Source organism: Atta colombica, unplaced genomic scaffold, assembly GCF_001594045.1.
Source record: "Atta colombica isolate Treedump-2 unplaced genomic scaffold, Acol1.0 scaffold18, whole genome shotgun sequence".
Taxonomy (NCBI): domain Eukaryota; kingdom Metazoa; phylum Arthropoda; class Insecta; order Hymenoptera; family Formicidae; genus Atta; species Atta colombica.
The window spans coordinates 953230-967308 of NW_017259271.1; the positions used below are offsets into that span (position 1 = coordinate 953230).

Consider the following 14079-nt stretch of genomic DNA (forward strand, 5'->3'; position numbering starts at 1 on the left):
ATTGCAATAATATTACAGTGAGATTACAATATTGTAATATAGTTATGTAATATTGCAATGCAATATTACATAACTTTACTGAGATATTATTGAGATATTACATTGCGATATATCACAATGTAATATTGCAATAATTTTGTTGAGATATTACAATGTGATATCATTCTGCAATATTGCTACAACCCATACAGCATCGATTGTTGCGAAAAATTTTCACAAATGTTTCAACCTTTTAGATCTCATGTGCAACAATTCTGAAAAAACTCTGTAATATGTTATATGAAATATTTTAACAGAAATGTTTCTAAAATTTATCATGCAATAAATTGAAAAACATTTAAATAGAACAAAAAATCATCATGGTGTTAAAATCGCTCCAAAATGTATAAAAAATCATTTTTTATCAATTTAATGTCATTTTGAGGTTATTATGAGTTGCTTTACTTTTAATTAACGAAAGATTTTTGTATATGGATGACTTGTTCTGCTTTAATTGCGAAAAATTTTCGCATTATTTGAATAATGATTGTGGAAACTGCAGGTGTGATTTTTTTTAATACGTAATTTTTTATTATGTATATATGCTTTTAGACATATAATATGATTAATTAATCAAAATAATTGGCGATATAATAATTATTTTTAAGAGATACTTTAAATTTATTTTAATAAGTTTAATCTGTAAAAAGATCACAAAAGTCTTAATAAATTTTATGTATTTTAAATGATATTTAAATATATGTTTAATACTTAATTATTTAAATATATGTTTGATATTTAAACTATGTCGACATAATAAATTTAAATATTATTTAAGTAATTAATCAAGTATATTTAAATATCATTTTTATAGTACTATATACTGAAATCTTTTTGATAATATTTCAAAAGATTATATATATTGCGGATTCTTTCTATAAATAATTTTATTAACTTTTCAATAAGGTTTCATGTGCAAGAATCGCAAACATTTTGCTATTCCAGAGCTGTCTCAAAATTGTTGCAGACATTTCGCAATTTTTATGAAATGTTTCACTTTTCAGTTGAAATATTTCTATGATATATGTAATTAATTTTAATACATGATTTGTGCGAAAAACAACTTTTATATGTGGCTGTATCTTGCTTTTTCTTATTTATGTTTAGTGTAAATTTTTAAATAGTTTTTTAACAATAATTTTAAGTTTTTAGTTTTAACAATAAAAATAAAAAAAATAAAATAAATAAACTGTAAAAAAGTGTTACTAACAAAAGTAAGTAATTTTATTCACATAATTTTTATATGTATACAGGTCTATAAAATCTCACTCAAGTCATATATATCGGAAATGGCTTTAGCTATGGAAAAATGTTTCAGACAAAAGTTATAGGACATTAAGGGGGACATATGATGAAAATATGGATTTGACCTTGAGTGACCTTCTGAAGGTTAATATAACCGTTGTTTTCTTAAAAGAAATCCCTCATTCTTTTTTCTCATACACTTGTAGCTTATCTAGAGAGTTTTTCAAAACATTATAATAAAATATTTTTCTTTAAGTACTTTTCGTGTTATGAGAAAAGTTACAATATCGCCGGCATCATGATGATTTTTTATTCTGTTTAAATATGTTTTCCAATTTATTGCATATGATAAATTTTAGAAACACTTCTGTTGAAACACTTCATATGATATATTGCAGAATCCTTTCAGAATTGTTGCACATAACACGTGAAAGGTTGAAACATTTCTGAAAATTTTCCACAATAATCGGTGCTGTATGGATTTAATTAATACTTAAATAATATTAAAATTTATTTTTCAAAATCAAGGCCATTGATGATTGTATTTCTTATTTTCATTTTTATGTAGCATAATAAATTTAAGTCAATCAAGTATATATTTAAATATTTTTGAAGTATTAGCTAACAGAGAGAGAGAGAGAGAGAGAGAGAGAGAGAGAGAGAGAGAGAGAATGTGTGTATGTGTGTGTGTGTGTGTGTGTAATAGTTCAGCTGAAATAACTACAATAAAACTTTTTTAATAAGATTTCAAAAAGATTTTAAATTTTTTCTGTAACATTTCATCAACTTTTTAACAAGGTTTCATGTACAAGAATTGCGGACATTTTGCTATTCCAGAGTCTTGGCTGCAGACATATTTTGCAATTTTTATTTAAAATATTTCATTCTTCAGCTGAAAAATTTCTGAGATATTTCTGAAAACTTTCGACTTGCTGTGGGAATATCGTTCAAATATTACAGTGAAAAATATCACAATACAGTGTTACTGCAATATCGACCAAATATTGCAATATGATATATCACATTGAAATATTATTATAATATCGTCCAATTGCAATATGATACATTGCACTAAAATATTACTACAATATTGTTTAAATATTGCAACACGACATACCGCAAAATAGTATTATCGCAATATTGTTCAAATATCGCATTGTAATACTACTGCAATTCAATTACATTATAGTTTATCACATTGCAATATTATTGCAACAGCGTTGAAATATTAGAATGCATTTTATCGCAGTGTCGTCTTTTTAAGATATAAATAATATTATGTTTTAACTTTTTTTTATTATTGAATAAATATTAAATATTAAATGTAAAAAAATTAGGAATATAGATTGAACATAACTCACAATGAACACAAATAAGTTGCATTGCGTCTTATATCTTATTTGTATCTATTGTATATTATTTTTAATATTCATTTATAATTTTTTTATTTCTCCAATATTGAATATTTTTCCCCTGTTCTTAATTTTTTTTATTATGCGGGAATAAATAATTAAAATATATATACAAGTCGATGTACCAACATTTGCCGTTCAAAATATAATATAATAGTAACGAAGATTTAAAAAAATTAAGTAAAACATTCATTTATAAATTTTTATTTTAAACAATAATCTTTGAGATATAAGGATTAAAATATGATATACCTACACTATATTGTAACAATATTTTCATAGTGCGCAATATTATAAAAATTGCAGCAATAATGCTGTAATATTGAAATTTTTTTATTTTATTGAATATATTACAGTATTAAAAAATATTTTGTAGAAAATATTGCAATTCACTATTGCAGCGTTACAATTCAATAGATTAAATTTAGAGAAATATTACTTACACGTTGTTTTATATATTGCATAATAAAATTATGCAATATTTCAATAATTACTCCACTTTTATTACCTAATTGCTACATATTATATATATTATATTTCTTAGCATTACATTCCAAAATACATACGATGAAGTTATAATAAGAAAATATTCAGAGGCTCAGAAAGCACATCCAAAAATATTTGGAAATCTCAGGAGATTCATCTACAAGGCATTCCTTCTTATAGAACTTCTGGACATTTTCTCCTTTTGAAAAGCGTATCCCTTTCGTGGCGGAGTCACATACTTATTTATTAAATTGTAATTTTGCAACAACGTATTGCAATATTTTCTATAAAATTAAAATTACAATATTTTGCAATATTGTAGCAATATTTCTAATAAAATATTATACTTTTAATAGTACAGCAATATATCACTGCAATTTTTATAATATTGTGCATTATTGAAATATTGCTGTAATATTGCTACTAAAGATAAGTACGCAGCCTAGCCACAAGAGGGATACGCTATTCGTAAGAAGAAAACATCCAGGAGAGTATAAGAAGGAATACGACAAATCAAGTTGGTGAGAATCTCCTGGAGATTCTCAATCTTTTTTGGAAGGGCTTTCTAGGCTTCCGAATGTTTTTTATCATGACTTCATCATATGTACTTTAGAGTGTAATATTAATACTTTTAGCGATTAATAAAATTGAATTAATTATTATAATATATCATAATGTTAAGGTAGAAATATCGCAGAAATATTACTGCAATAAAGTTTTTGCGGACATATATTATTGTAATGTTATTTATATTATGTAATATTACTGCAATATTACCACAGTACAGAAATACTATCGCAATATTGCAAAATATTAGCATAATGTGTAGAAATATTGCCTAATATTACAGTAATATTACAGTAATATTACAAAAATATCGCAAATATATTACTGTAATGAATTTGCCGCGGATATTTAATATTGTAGCGATATTTATACAATATTACTGACATATTACCATGCAATATTACAGCAAATTTATAATATAATATTATTGCAAGATTACTACTTATTACATGCTGTGTGGATCATCAATTTTCATGGTGTTTCCCATCGACACTAAACTTTGTATTATCGTATTTAGAAATCTATAAAAAAACGGTATTTCTTTTACTTACATCTAAAAACAAGAATACTCCCTTAATATTAATATTAATAATGTTATACAGCATGTACTATTGTAGTAATCTTGCAGTAATAGTATTACATATAATAAAATATACTAATAATATCGTATAAATATCGCTAGAATAATAAATGTCCGCAAAAAATTCATCGTAGTAATATTTCTACGATATTTCTACAATATTGCTGCAACATTATGATATATTACAATTATTAATTCAATTTTATTAATTGCTAAAGGATTTAATGTTTAATATTACATTCTAAAGTACGTATGATAAAATCATAATAAAAAAACATTCGGAGGCCTCCCAAAAAATCCCAATTAAAAATCTCCAAGAGATACGCCAACTCGATTGCGTATTCCTTTTTATAAGATTGCTAGATGTTTTATTTTTTCTATGAGTAGCATATCTCTCTTGTGGTTGGGCCGCGTACTTACCTTTAGCACAAAATATTGCAGCAATATTATAATAATATTTCAATAATGCACAATATTACAAAAATTGTAGCGATATTGCTGCACTATTAATATTTTATTGGAAATATTGCTACAATATTGCAAAATATTGTACAATAATTTTAATTTTGTAAAAAATGTTGCAAAAATTATAATTCAATAAATAAGTATGTGGCCTTGCCACGAAAAAGATACGCTTTTCATAGGGAAAAAATGTCCAGAAGTTTTATAAGAAGGAATACACTCCTTCTTGTAAATCGAGTAGACGAGTTTCCTGAAGATTTCCAAACATTTTTATTGTGCTTTCTCCCGAATATTTTTTTATCATAACTTTCGTATGTATTTTGCAATATAAGGAATATATAATATATAATATATAAAATATAATATGTTAGCAATTAGATAATAAAAGTAGAATAATTATTGAAATATTGCATAATTTTAAAGCAACGTGTAAGTAATATTTCTCTAAATATAATCTATTAAATTATAACACTGCGACAGTAAATTACAATATTTTCTACAAAATTTCAATACCGTAATATTCAATAAAATAAAAAAATTTCAATATTACAGCATTATTGCTGCAATTTTTATAATATTACACTATTAAAATATTGCTGCAATATTTCTTAGTGTAGGTATAGTTATATTTTAACCTTTATATCTCAAAGATTATTTTTTAAAACAAAAATTCATAAATAAACATTTTACTTAATTTTTTTAAACCTTCGTTTAAATATTGCAGTACGACGACTGCAAAGCAGTATTACTGCAATATCAAATTACTATTATATTGTATTTTGAATGGCGAATGTTGGTACATCGACTTGTATATATATTTCAATGATGTATTATTTGCCCTGCATAATAAAAAAAATTAAAAACAGAAATAAAATATTGAATAATATATGGACAGATAAAAAAATTGTAAATTAATATTAAATATAACTATAATAGATACAAATAAGATATAAGACACAATACAGCTTATTTGTATTATGAGTTATATATAATCTACATTTTTAATTTTTCAAAATTTAATATTTAATATTTATTCAATAATAAAAAAAAATCAAAACATAATATTATTCATATCTTAGAAAGGTGCGATAAAATGCATTTTTTTGTAATATTTCAACGCTGTAATATTGCAATAATATTGCAGTAATACGATTCCTTAAATGCCACAAATTTTTTAATAATTTTATCATTTCAGGAGATTAAAATCTATAAAAAACATTTCTTTCATTTATATTCTTTTGAGCAAATGTCTGTCCTTTTTTAAATATTCTTCAAAAAAGGAGAAATTTTTGCTAAACAGGTAAAAGAAATAGTGTTTTTTTGTAAATTTTCACCTGCGGAATATGATAAAATTATTAAAAAGTTTATGACATTTGGGAAACACTTTAAAAAGTAAGTAAGAAAAGAAAAATTTGTTTAAATCCCATACAGCACCGATTGTTGCGGAAAATTTTCAGAAATGTTTGAACCTTTTATCTCACATATTCAATAATTCTAAAAAGATTCTGCAATATATCATATGAAATGTTCTAACAGAAATATTTTTAAAATCTGTTATATGCAATAAATAATAATTGAAAAACATATTTAAACAGAATAAAAATCATCATGATGTTAAAACAGTTCCATAATGTTTTTACTAAAAGTTTTTACTAAACTCATTTTTTGATCAATCACAATTCAATTCAATGTCATTTTTATCGTGAGTTCTACTTTAATTGCGAAAAACTTTTCTGTATACTTGTGCTTTAACTGCAAAAAACTTTTTGTATATGAATAATGATATTATGTGGAAATTGCAGGTATAATTTTTTAATAGTGATTATGTATATGTGCTTTATACATATAATATGATCAATTAATCAAAATAGTTGACGATATAATTATCATTTTTGAGATATACTTTAAGTTTAAACAAATTAATATTTCGGTATCAGTCTCTATATGAATATATCACTCAATTATTAGAAGAGCCACGCTGAGTCTCTTAAGTGCTTAAATACAACTTAATATTTAAATATTTAAAAACTATTGTTTTATAATGATTATTTTCAATAGTTAATAATAAAATTACAACACATTCATGCTTAATCATATTAAATATTTGATTAAATTGCGTCTTTCTTAACTGTTATCACCTTATAATATATAACATTATAATGTATAACATAACCATATACATGATCATTATCCTAAATTGTATTTTACTATGAAGTTTTCTTATTCCAAATCATGATCTTAGTTTCTTGGCCATAGTAATATTGTGGACATGATTATAATTGCATATCTTGTTAATACATTATATAAATTACATAATACTTGTTTAAAATTCAACAATATAAACGTATATATTAGGTGTAGTAAAAAGAAATCCATTATTTTTCTATTCAATTTCATGCAAAAATAATGGATTTCTTTTTACTACACTAATACATAATACTTTTTACTACCTAATATAAAAACTTCAATTGTTCATCAATAAAAATTCGAATTCCTATATTCTTAGCCTAGTTATAAAATTTCAAATTATTATTTTTAGTCATGGTTATAAAACGTTACCTGGATCCTTGATTCAATATTGTAATATATGTCAGTTCGATTTAACATTACAATGGATAATGGCAAGAATAAAAAATATACAGAAACTTTATTTCAATAAGTTTTGTAATCTGTAAACAGGTCAGAAAACTCTTAATAATAAATTTTAAGTACTTCAGAAATTATATTTAAATATATGTTTTTATATTGATACTTAAGTAATATTTAAGTTTATTATGTACACAATATTATATAAGTATCAACAAGTATATATTTAAATATCATTTTTGAAGTATTAAAAATGGCTGAAATCTTTTTGGTACAATAATATTTCAAAAGATTGCAGATTTTTTTCTGTAACATTTCATCAACCTTTCAACAAAGTTTCATATGCAAGAATTGCGGATTTTGCTATTTCAGAGCTGTCTCAGAAATTGCAGACATATTTCACAATTTTTATGAAATGTTTCACTTTTCAGTTGAAAAATTTCTGAGATGTTTCATAAATACTTCCGATTCTGTATAGGATACACGTTCATATTTAACTTTCGTGGTGTTCTCTATTGATCCCAAACTTTTTGTTAATATTATTTAAAAATTGAAATTTATAAAAAATGCTATTCCTTTTATTTACACTTTTGTGGGTAAAAATCGACCTCTTTTTAACATTTTCTATATGAGCATGTAAAAAAATACCCGTTTACTGTTATCATGATTACTGTTATCATGATTACTGTTATCATGATTATGAAGATGCAGGAATTATCTGAAATAAGAAATTCAGAAAGATTCTTAATTTATATAAATATATATAAATATAGTTTTCATCAAATTTACAATCAAATTGATTTTTACAAAAATGAAAAAGATTTACAGAAAAATTTTGATCTTTTTTACTTTCGTGAAAAATAAAAATGGTGGAAATTTTACTTAATTGTAATTGTCAAACGACAACTAGACTTATAGAAGAATCTTCCTGAATTTTTTATTTCAGATAATGTCTATCTTAAATCACAGTAAATGGTAATAGTAAATGAGTACCTTTTTTACATGCCTATATAAATTTATTAATTAATTCCAAAAAAATCGTTTATAATGTTTGAAGAGATTTGTAAAAACATTCAAATATCAAAGAATAAATAACAAGTTTCAAATTTATAGCTATGTAAAAAAAGATTAATAACGGAAATATTATAATTGCTTTATATATATATATATATATAGGAGGAGAAGGAGTCAATAAATTCTTAGAAAATCTATCAGAGGGCACTCGCAGTGTCATGTCACATTACTTTTTGACAAATAGCATCTCTCAGCTGATTACTGTCATTTTGAGCGGAATTCATCGCGTTCATTTCTGTAGACGATTAAAGCGAACAACCTTTGTATTTTTTGCAAAATAGAAAAAAAACGAGTTTCATGCAATGATCAAACATCTACATATGATGATTTAACGCTAAAAGAAATCAAAGCCGAGTTGGCTAATGTTCATAGCACATCTGCAGCGACTATATACAATTGGGTGAATGAATTTAAACGTGGTCGTACATCCACATGTGATGCACCTCGTTCGGGACGTTCAATTGAGGCTGCTACGCCAGAAATCATCGATAAAGTCCATGATGTTTTGACTGATCGAGTGAAAATGCGCGAGCTTATTGAAACCACAGGCATATCACATGCCACAGTGATTTCAATTTTGCACGAACAATTGGGTATGAAAAAGCTATTGGCAAGATGGGTGCCGCGTTTGCTCATTGTGGATCATAAGCGTGACAATTTTAAAATAATGTTTAGAGATGTTTCAATGTAATTCAGATGAATTTCTGCGCGATGAATTTATTACTGTGGACGAAACATGGATCCATTACTTCACCCGAGACAAAGGAATAGGACATCAAAACAATGGATTTCACCGGGTGAACCAGCTCCGAAGAAGGCGAAGACCGTAAAGTCGGCCGGAAAGGTAATGGACAGTTTTTTGGGATGCACGCTGTATAATTCATATCGATTACCTTCCGTCAAAGCAAACGATCAATAGCGATTATTACGCAACCTTATTGGATCGTTTCAACATTTAAAAAAAAAATTCCCATTTGGCAAAGAAGAAAGTACTCTTCCATCAAGACAATGCACGAGTTCACACGTGCCCGGCACCGATAACCAAATTCAATGAATTTTTTTACGAATTGCTTCCCCATCCAGCATATTCGTCAGATTTAGCCCTCTGCGATTATTTCCTGTTTTCAAATCTGAAGAAATGGTTCGGAGGAAAGAGATTCACCATCAGAGAGCAGCATCGCCGAAACAGAGGCTTATTTTGAAGAGTTGGACAAATCATATTATTCGGACGGCTTGAAAAAATTGGAAAACCATTCGATTAAGTACATCGAGCTGAAAGGAGAGCTATGTTGAGAAAATGAATCGATAAAAAAAATGTGTTTTTCTAAAAACTTATTGACTTGCTCTCGTACACACACATACACACACACACACGCGCGCGCGCGCACACGCACGCACGCACGCACGCACAGATAGGGTGGTCCACTTAAATCGAATATCTTGAATATTTCGCTTATTTTTAATAATACAAAAAAATGTTTCAAACGAAAGGTTTCGAAGGGGACGTATTTTAGTCATGTTGTTTTTTTTTAGGTAGAGGCGTCAAAAAGATATGAAGGTCATCTTCACTTTTTTAAATGAAATTGTACGATTTTTTTTTATACAATATAATTCGTCTAATTATTCTGCATATAAAAGTAATATCAAAAAACCAATAGTTTACGAGATATTTTACACTTTATTTTGGCACATATTGATATAAAATGTTAAATAATTCGTAAACTATTAACTTATTGATAATCATACCTTAATACTTTTACGAATAGAATAATGAGATGAATCAGTTGATGAAAAGAAAACACATAGTTGCTTATTTAAAAAATTATCTATTTTGTATACATATTTTTTTAAAACAACGATATTTCTTTACACTAACTAATTCAACTTATTAGCTGTTCATAAAAGTATTAAGGTATTATCAAAAAGTTAATAGTTTATGAGTTATTTAACATTTTATGTCAATATGTGCCAGAATAAAATGTAAAATCTCAACTATTGATTTTTCATATTACTACTTATACTTTTATATGCAGAATAATTAGAGGAATCATATTGTGTAAAAGAAATCATACAATTCCATTTTAAAAAGTGGAGGTAATATCTTCCATATCTTTTTGACGCCTCCACCTAAAAAAATCAACATGACCAAAATACGTTCTTGAAATACTTTCATTTGAAACATTTTTTTATATCATCAAATAAGCGAGATCAGATGGTCGATTTAAGTAGATCACTCTGTATTTATACATATATATATGACAAATAATAAAAAATCCTGAGAAATCGGGTACATGAGAGTGTAACGAAATTATTGGAGCGTGATCAAATTACACTGTTAATCAGTGTAATAATTGATAGCATGTATTTTCATAAAAACGAATTCTTTAGAATCATCATCAATGTTAATATAGTTCTTCAAAAATGTGAGACATCACTCATGCATCAATAGCAGTCACTAAAGAATCCTAAGTGAGGTGCATGAATTTTGTTATTCTTATACAAATCATTTTTGGAACAAATGTGAAAAGATACCGTGTTGGCAAATTATAAATACTAATGAAAATATGTGGTTTATTATGTGATGCTAAAAGATGTGATTACAGGAACAAATAATTATAAGAATAAAGTCCAAGAATTTGTGTAATAACCATTATAAAAGAAAATTATAGAAATCAAAGTCTTAAACAGTCTAGCTGGATCTTAAATGCTTGTATGATTCTTGTGTAAATACTAGTCCCTAGAAACGCGCGCTGAAATTATTTTTCTTGAAACGCTAACTTTACTAAATTATCGCAGTAATATCGAGTTAAATTGCTAGTTTATTCACATAAGAATCATACTTTTTCCCAAATAACTCGATCTCCCAAATAACGATGTAAAATTTTGAAAATCATGATTAAATGAAAGTCTGTAATCCGATCGTTCTAGTGCTAATGGAACTGTTAATTTGTTGACAATGTTTGGATTCTCCTTTTTAATTTTCTGCCAGTTTGTCCTACATATATCACCATTCCCATTACAGTTCCTCTTTCATGAGACAGAAAATGCTAATAGAAAACTGTTATCAATATTACTAAAAGGTTTAGATATATTGGAAATAATATCGTGTAAAAAGCATGGGAATGGTTGACAGATGTTTGTCATACTCCAGATATCAGACAAAAACCTTAAATTTATAATAAATACTTTACTGAAGAATAATTATCCTCCTAATTTTATTTTTGAGATGATAAATTTAAGCTTAAAAACGTTATTTCACATATAATCCAAGGCAGAAAACAACAAGATTAACTCGCCAGCAGAATAAGAATATACTTCTTGGTTCGTTTTACCATGTATTGAATCAATCTCAAATAAATTCAGGAGTATTACTAGCAACTTTGAACATGAACCTGGCATTTTTAAATAAACTTGGAAGATTTGTGAATGTTCACAAAGATGTTCTCCCGAAAGAATCAAACAAGAATATAGTGTGTAAAATAGATTGCAAAGATTGCTACGCGACATACCTAGAGCAAATCGGCAGAAAATTAAAAACGAGAACATTGACAAATTAATAGTTCCATTAGCATTAGGTCATTACGGATTACAGACTTTCATTTAATCATGATTTCGTTTGAGAAAATATCAAAATTTTAGATCGTGAATGTTATTTAGGAAGAAGATTGGTATCTGAGATGTTATACAAATGCAAAATAATAGTCTTAATCTTAAAAAATCTAAGAATTTTAATATCACGCTTATATATATTTCGATTTTATACAAATTATAAATAATTTATTATTTTAATGATTTTTATCCTTGTAAATAATGACAATATATGTATATGCGACACACTTTCAAATAATATCGTCAGTCTGAACTCTTCCTAGTATTTTCTTATACTCTGACTATTTATATATATTTTTAAATAGTTATTGCATGAATTCTTGTACTTTATTCTTATAATTATTTGTTCCTGTAATCTCTCAGCAAATGATAAGCCACATATTTTCATTAGTATTTATAATTTGCCAATAACACGATATTTTTTCACATTCGTTTCAGAAATAAATTGTATAAGATTGCAACAATCAAAATTCATGCATCTCTCTTAGGATCTTTCAATTCTTTAGTGGCTGCTATTGATGCATGAGTGATGTCTCACATTTTTGAAGAATTATATATAACGCTGATGATCTAAAAAGAATCGAAACGTTTATTTTTATAAAAATGCAATTCGATCACTATACTGATTAATAGTATCATGCTCCAACTGCGTTACATTCTCATTTGTCCGATTTCTCAGGATCTTTATAAAAAAAAAAAATTTTGAAAAAATGATTATAAAATAATACTAAAAGAATATTTCCTTATAGCACAAAATATTGCAATACTGCAGTAATATTTCAATAGGACGTAAAATTGCAGCAATATTGAAATTATAATATTTTATTAGAAATATTGCAACAATATTGCAAAATATTATAATTTTAATATTTTGTAGAAAATATTGCAATATATTATTTGAGGCGTGTTCGGATTCCCATCCGAGTGTTCTCTGGATGTTATGTCCTTGTTTAATGTTTGGTAAATAACAAGGATGAAATAATACCTGGATTATATTCGGATAGAAATCGGAACATAGCTTTGGATGTGCTTTCTAGGCCCCTCTTCCCGAATATTTTTTAATCATAACTTTATTGTATGTATTTTGGAATATGATGCTGATTAATAATATGTCAGCAGTTAATAGAATTAGAATAATTATTGAAATATTGCATAATGTTATAACAATAAGCAATATGTATGCAATATTTCTTTAATATTGCAGCAATGTTTTATAAAATATTACAATCTTTCAAAATAATATTGCTACGATATTTCTTGTTGTATGCGATAATTATTACTACTGATATTATGTATTATTATAGTAATAAGTAGATATTCTTAAAAAATTTGCTCCGTAAATTCTAAGAATGTTTAATTTGACTATTTACATCATACTTTTTATTACTCGAACAAATAAATCTTAATATCTTCAATCTTTTCTTTTAAACATTATTTACCTTTTCTGACATTTTCTTTATGATTATTAAGATAAAGAAACTATCAGAATTTTAATTAATAAATTGTAAGATAATGAAATTAATAGTATATAATAAAATAGTAAAAAATACTTAACATATATATATAAACCCCTTAGTTGACAAGTGCCAAAATTAGAAAAAAATGCGTTTGTTATAAAAGTAGAAAGTATTAAAAATGTTTGTTTTATCTATCAATTTAATTTATTCTTATTTTGTTTTTATGTTCATAAAAAATAAAAATCAATTTTACATCATAAATAAAATAATCGTTAAAATATCTGGAATAGTGACTTAAGTCCAACTTTTTTTATAGTCATTTTATTTATGATGTAAAATTGATTTTTATTTTTTACGAACATAAAAATAAAATAAAAGTAAATTAAATTGATAAATAAAACAAATATTCTTAATATTTTGTCTTTTTATAACAAATGCATTTTTCCTAATTTTGGATTTACATGTCAATTAAGGGATTCGTATATAAGAAATACTTAATAAATAAATTTATATTTTTATAATTGCATAAAATATAATTATAAACACATTAATTACATGTATA

At 25.6% G+C, this 14079-nt stretch overlaps 1 protein-coding gene across 1 annotated transcript in view; it reads right to left on the reverse strand.

The window, feature by feature from the left end:
• The window catches only part of LOC108686408, a 51699-nt gene that overhangs the window by 6373 nt on the left and 31247 nt on the right, over positions 1–14079 (reverse strand). The gene's annotated exons all lie outside the window — the stretch shown is intronic.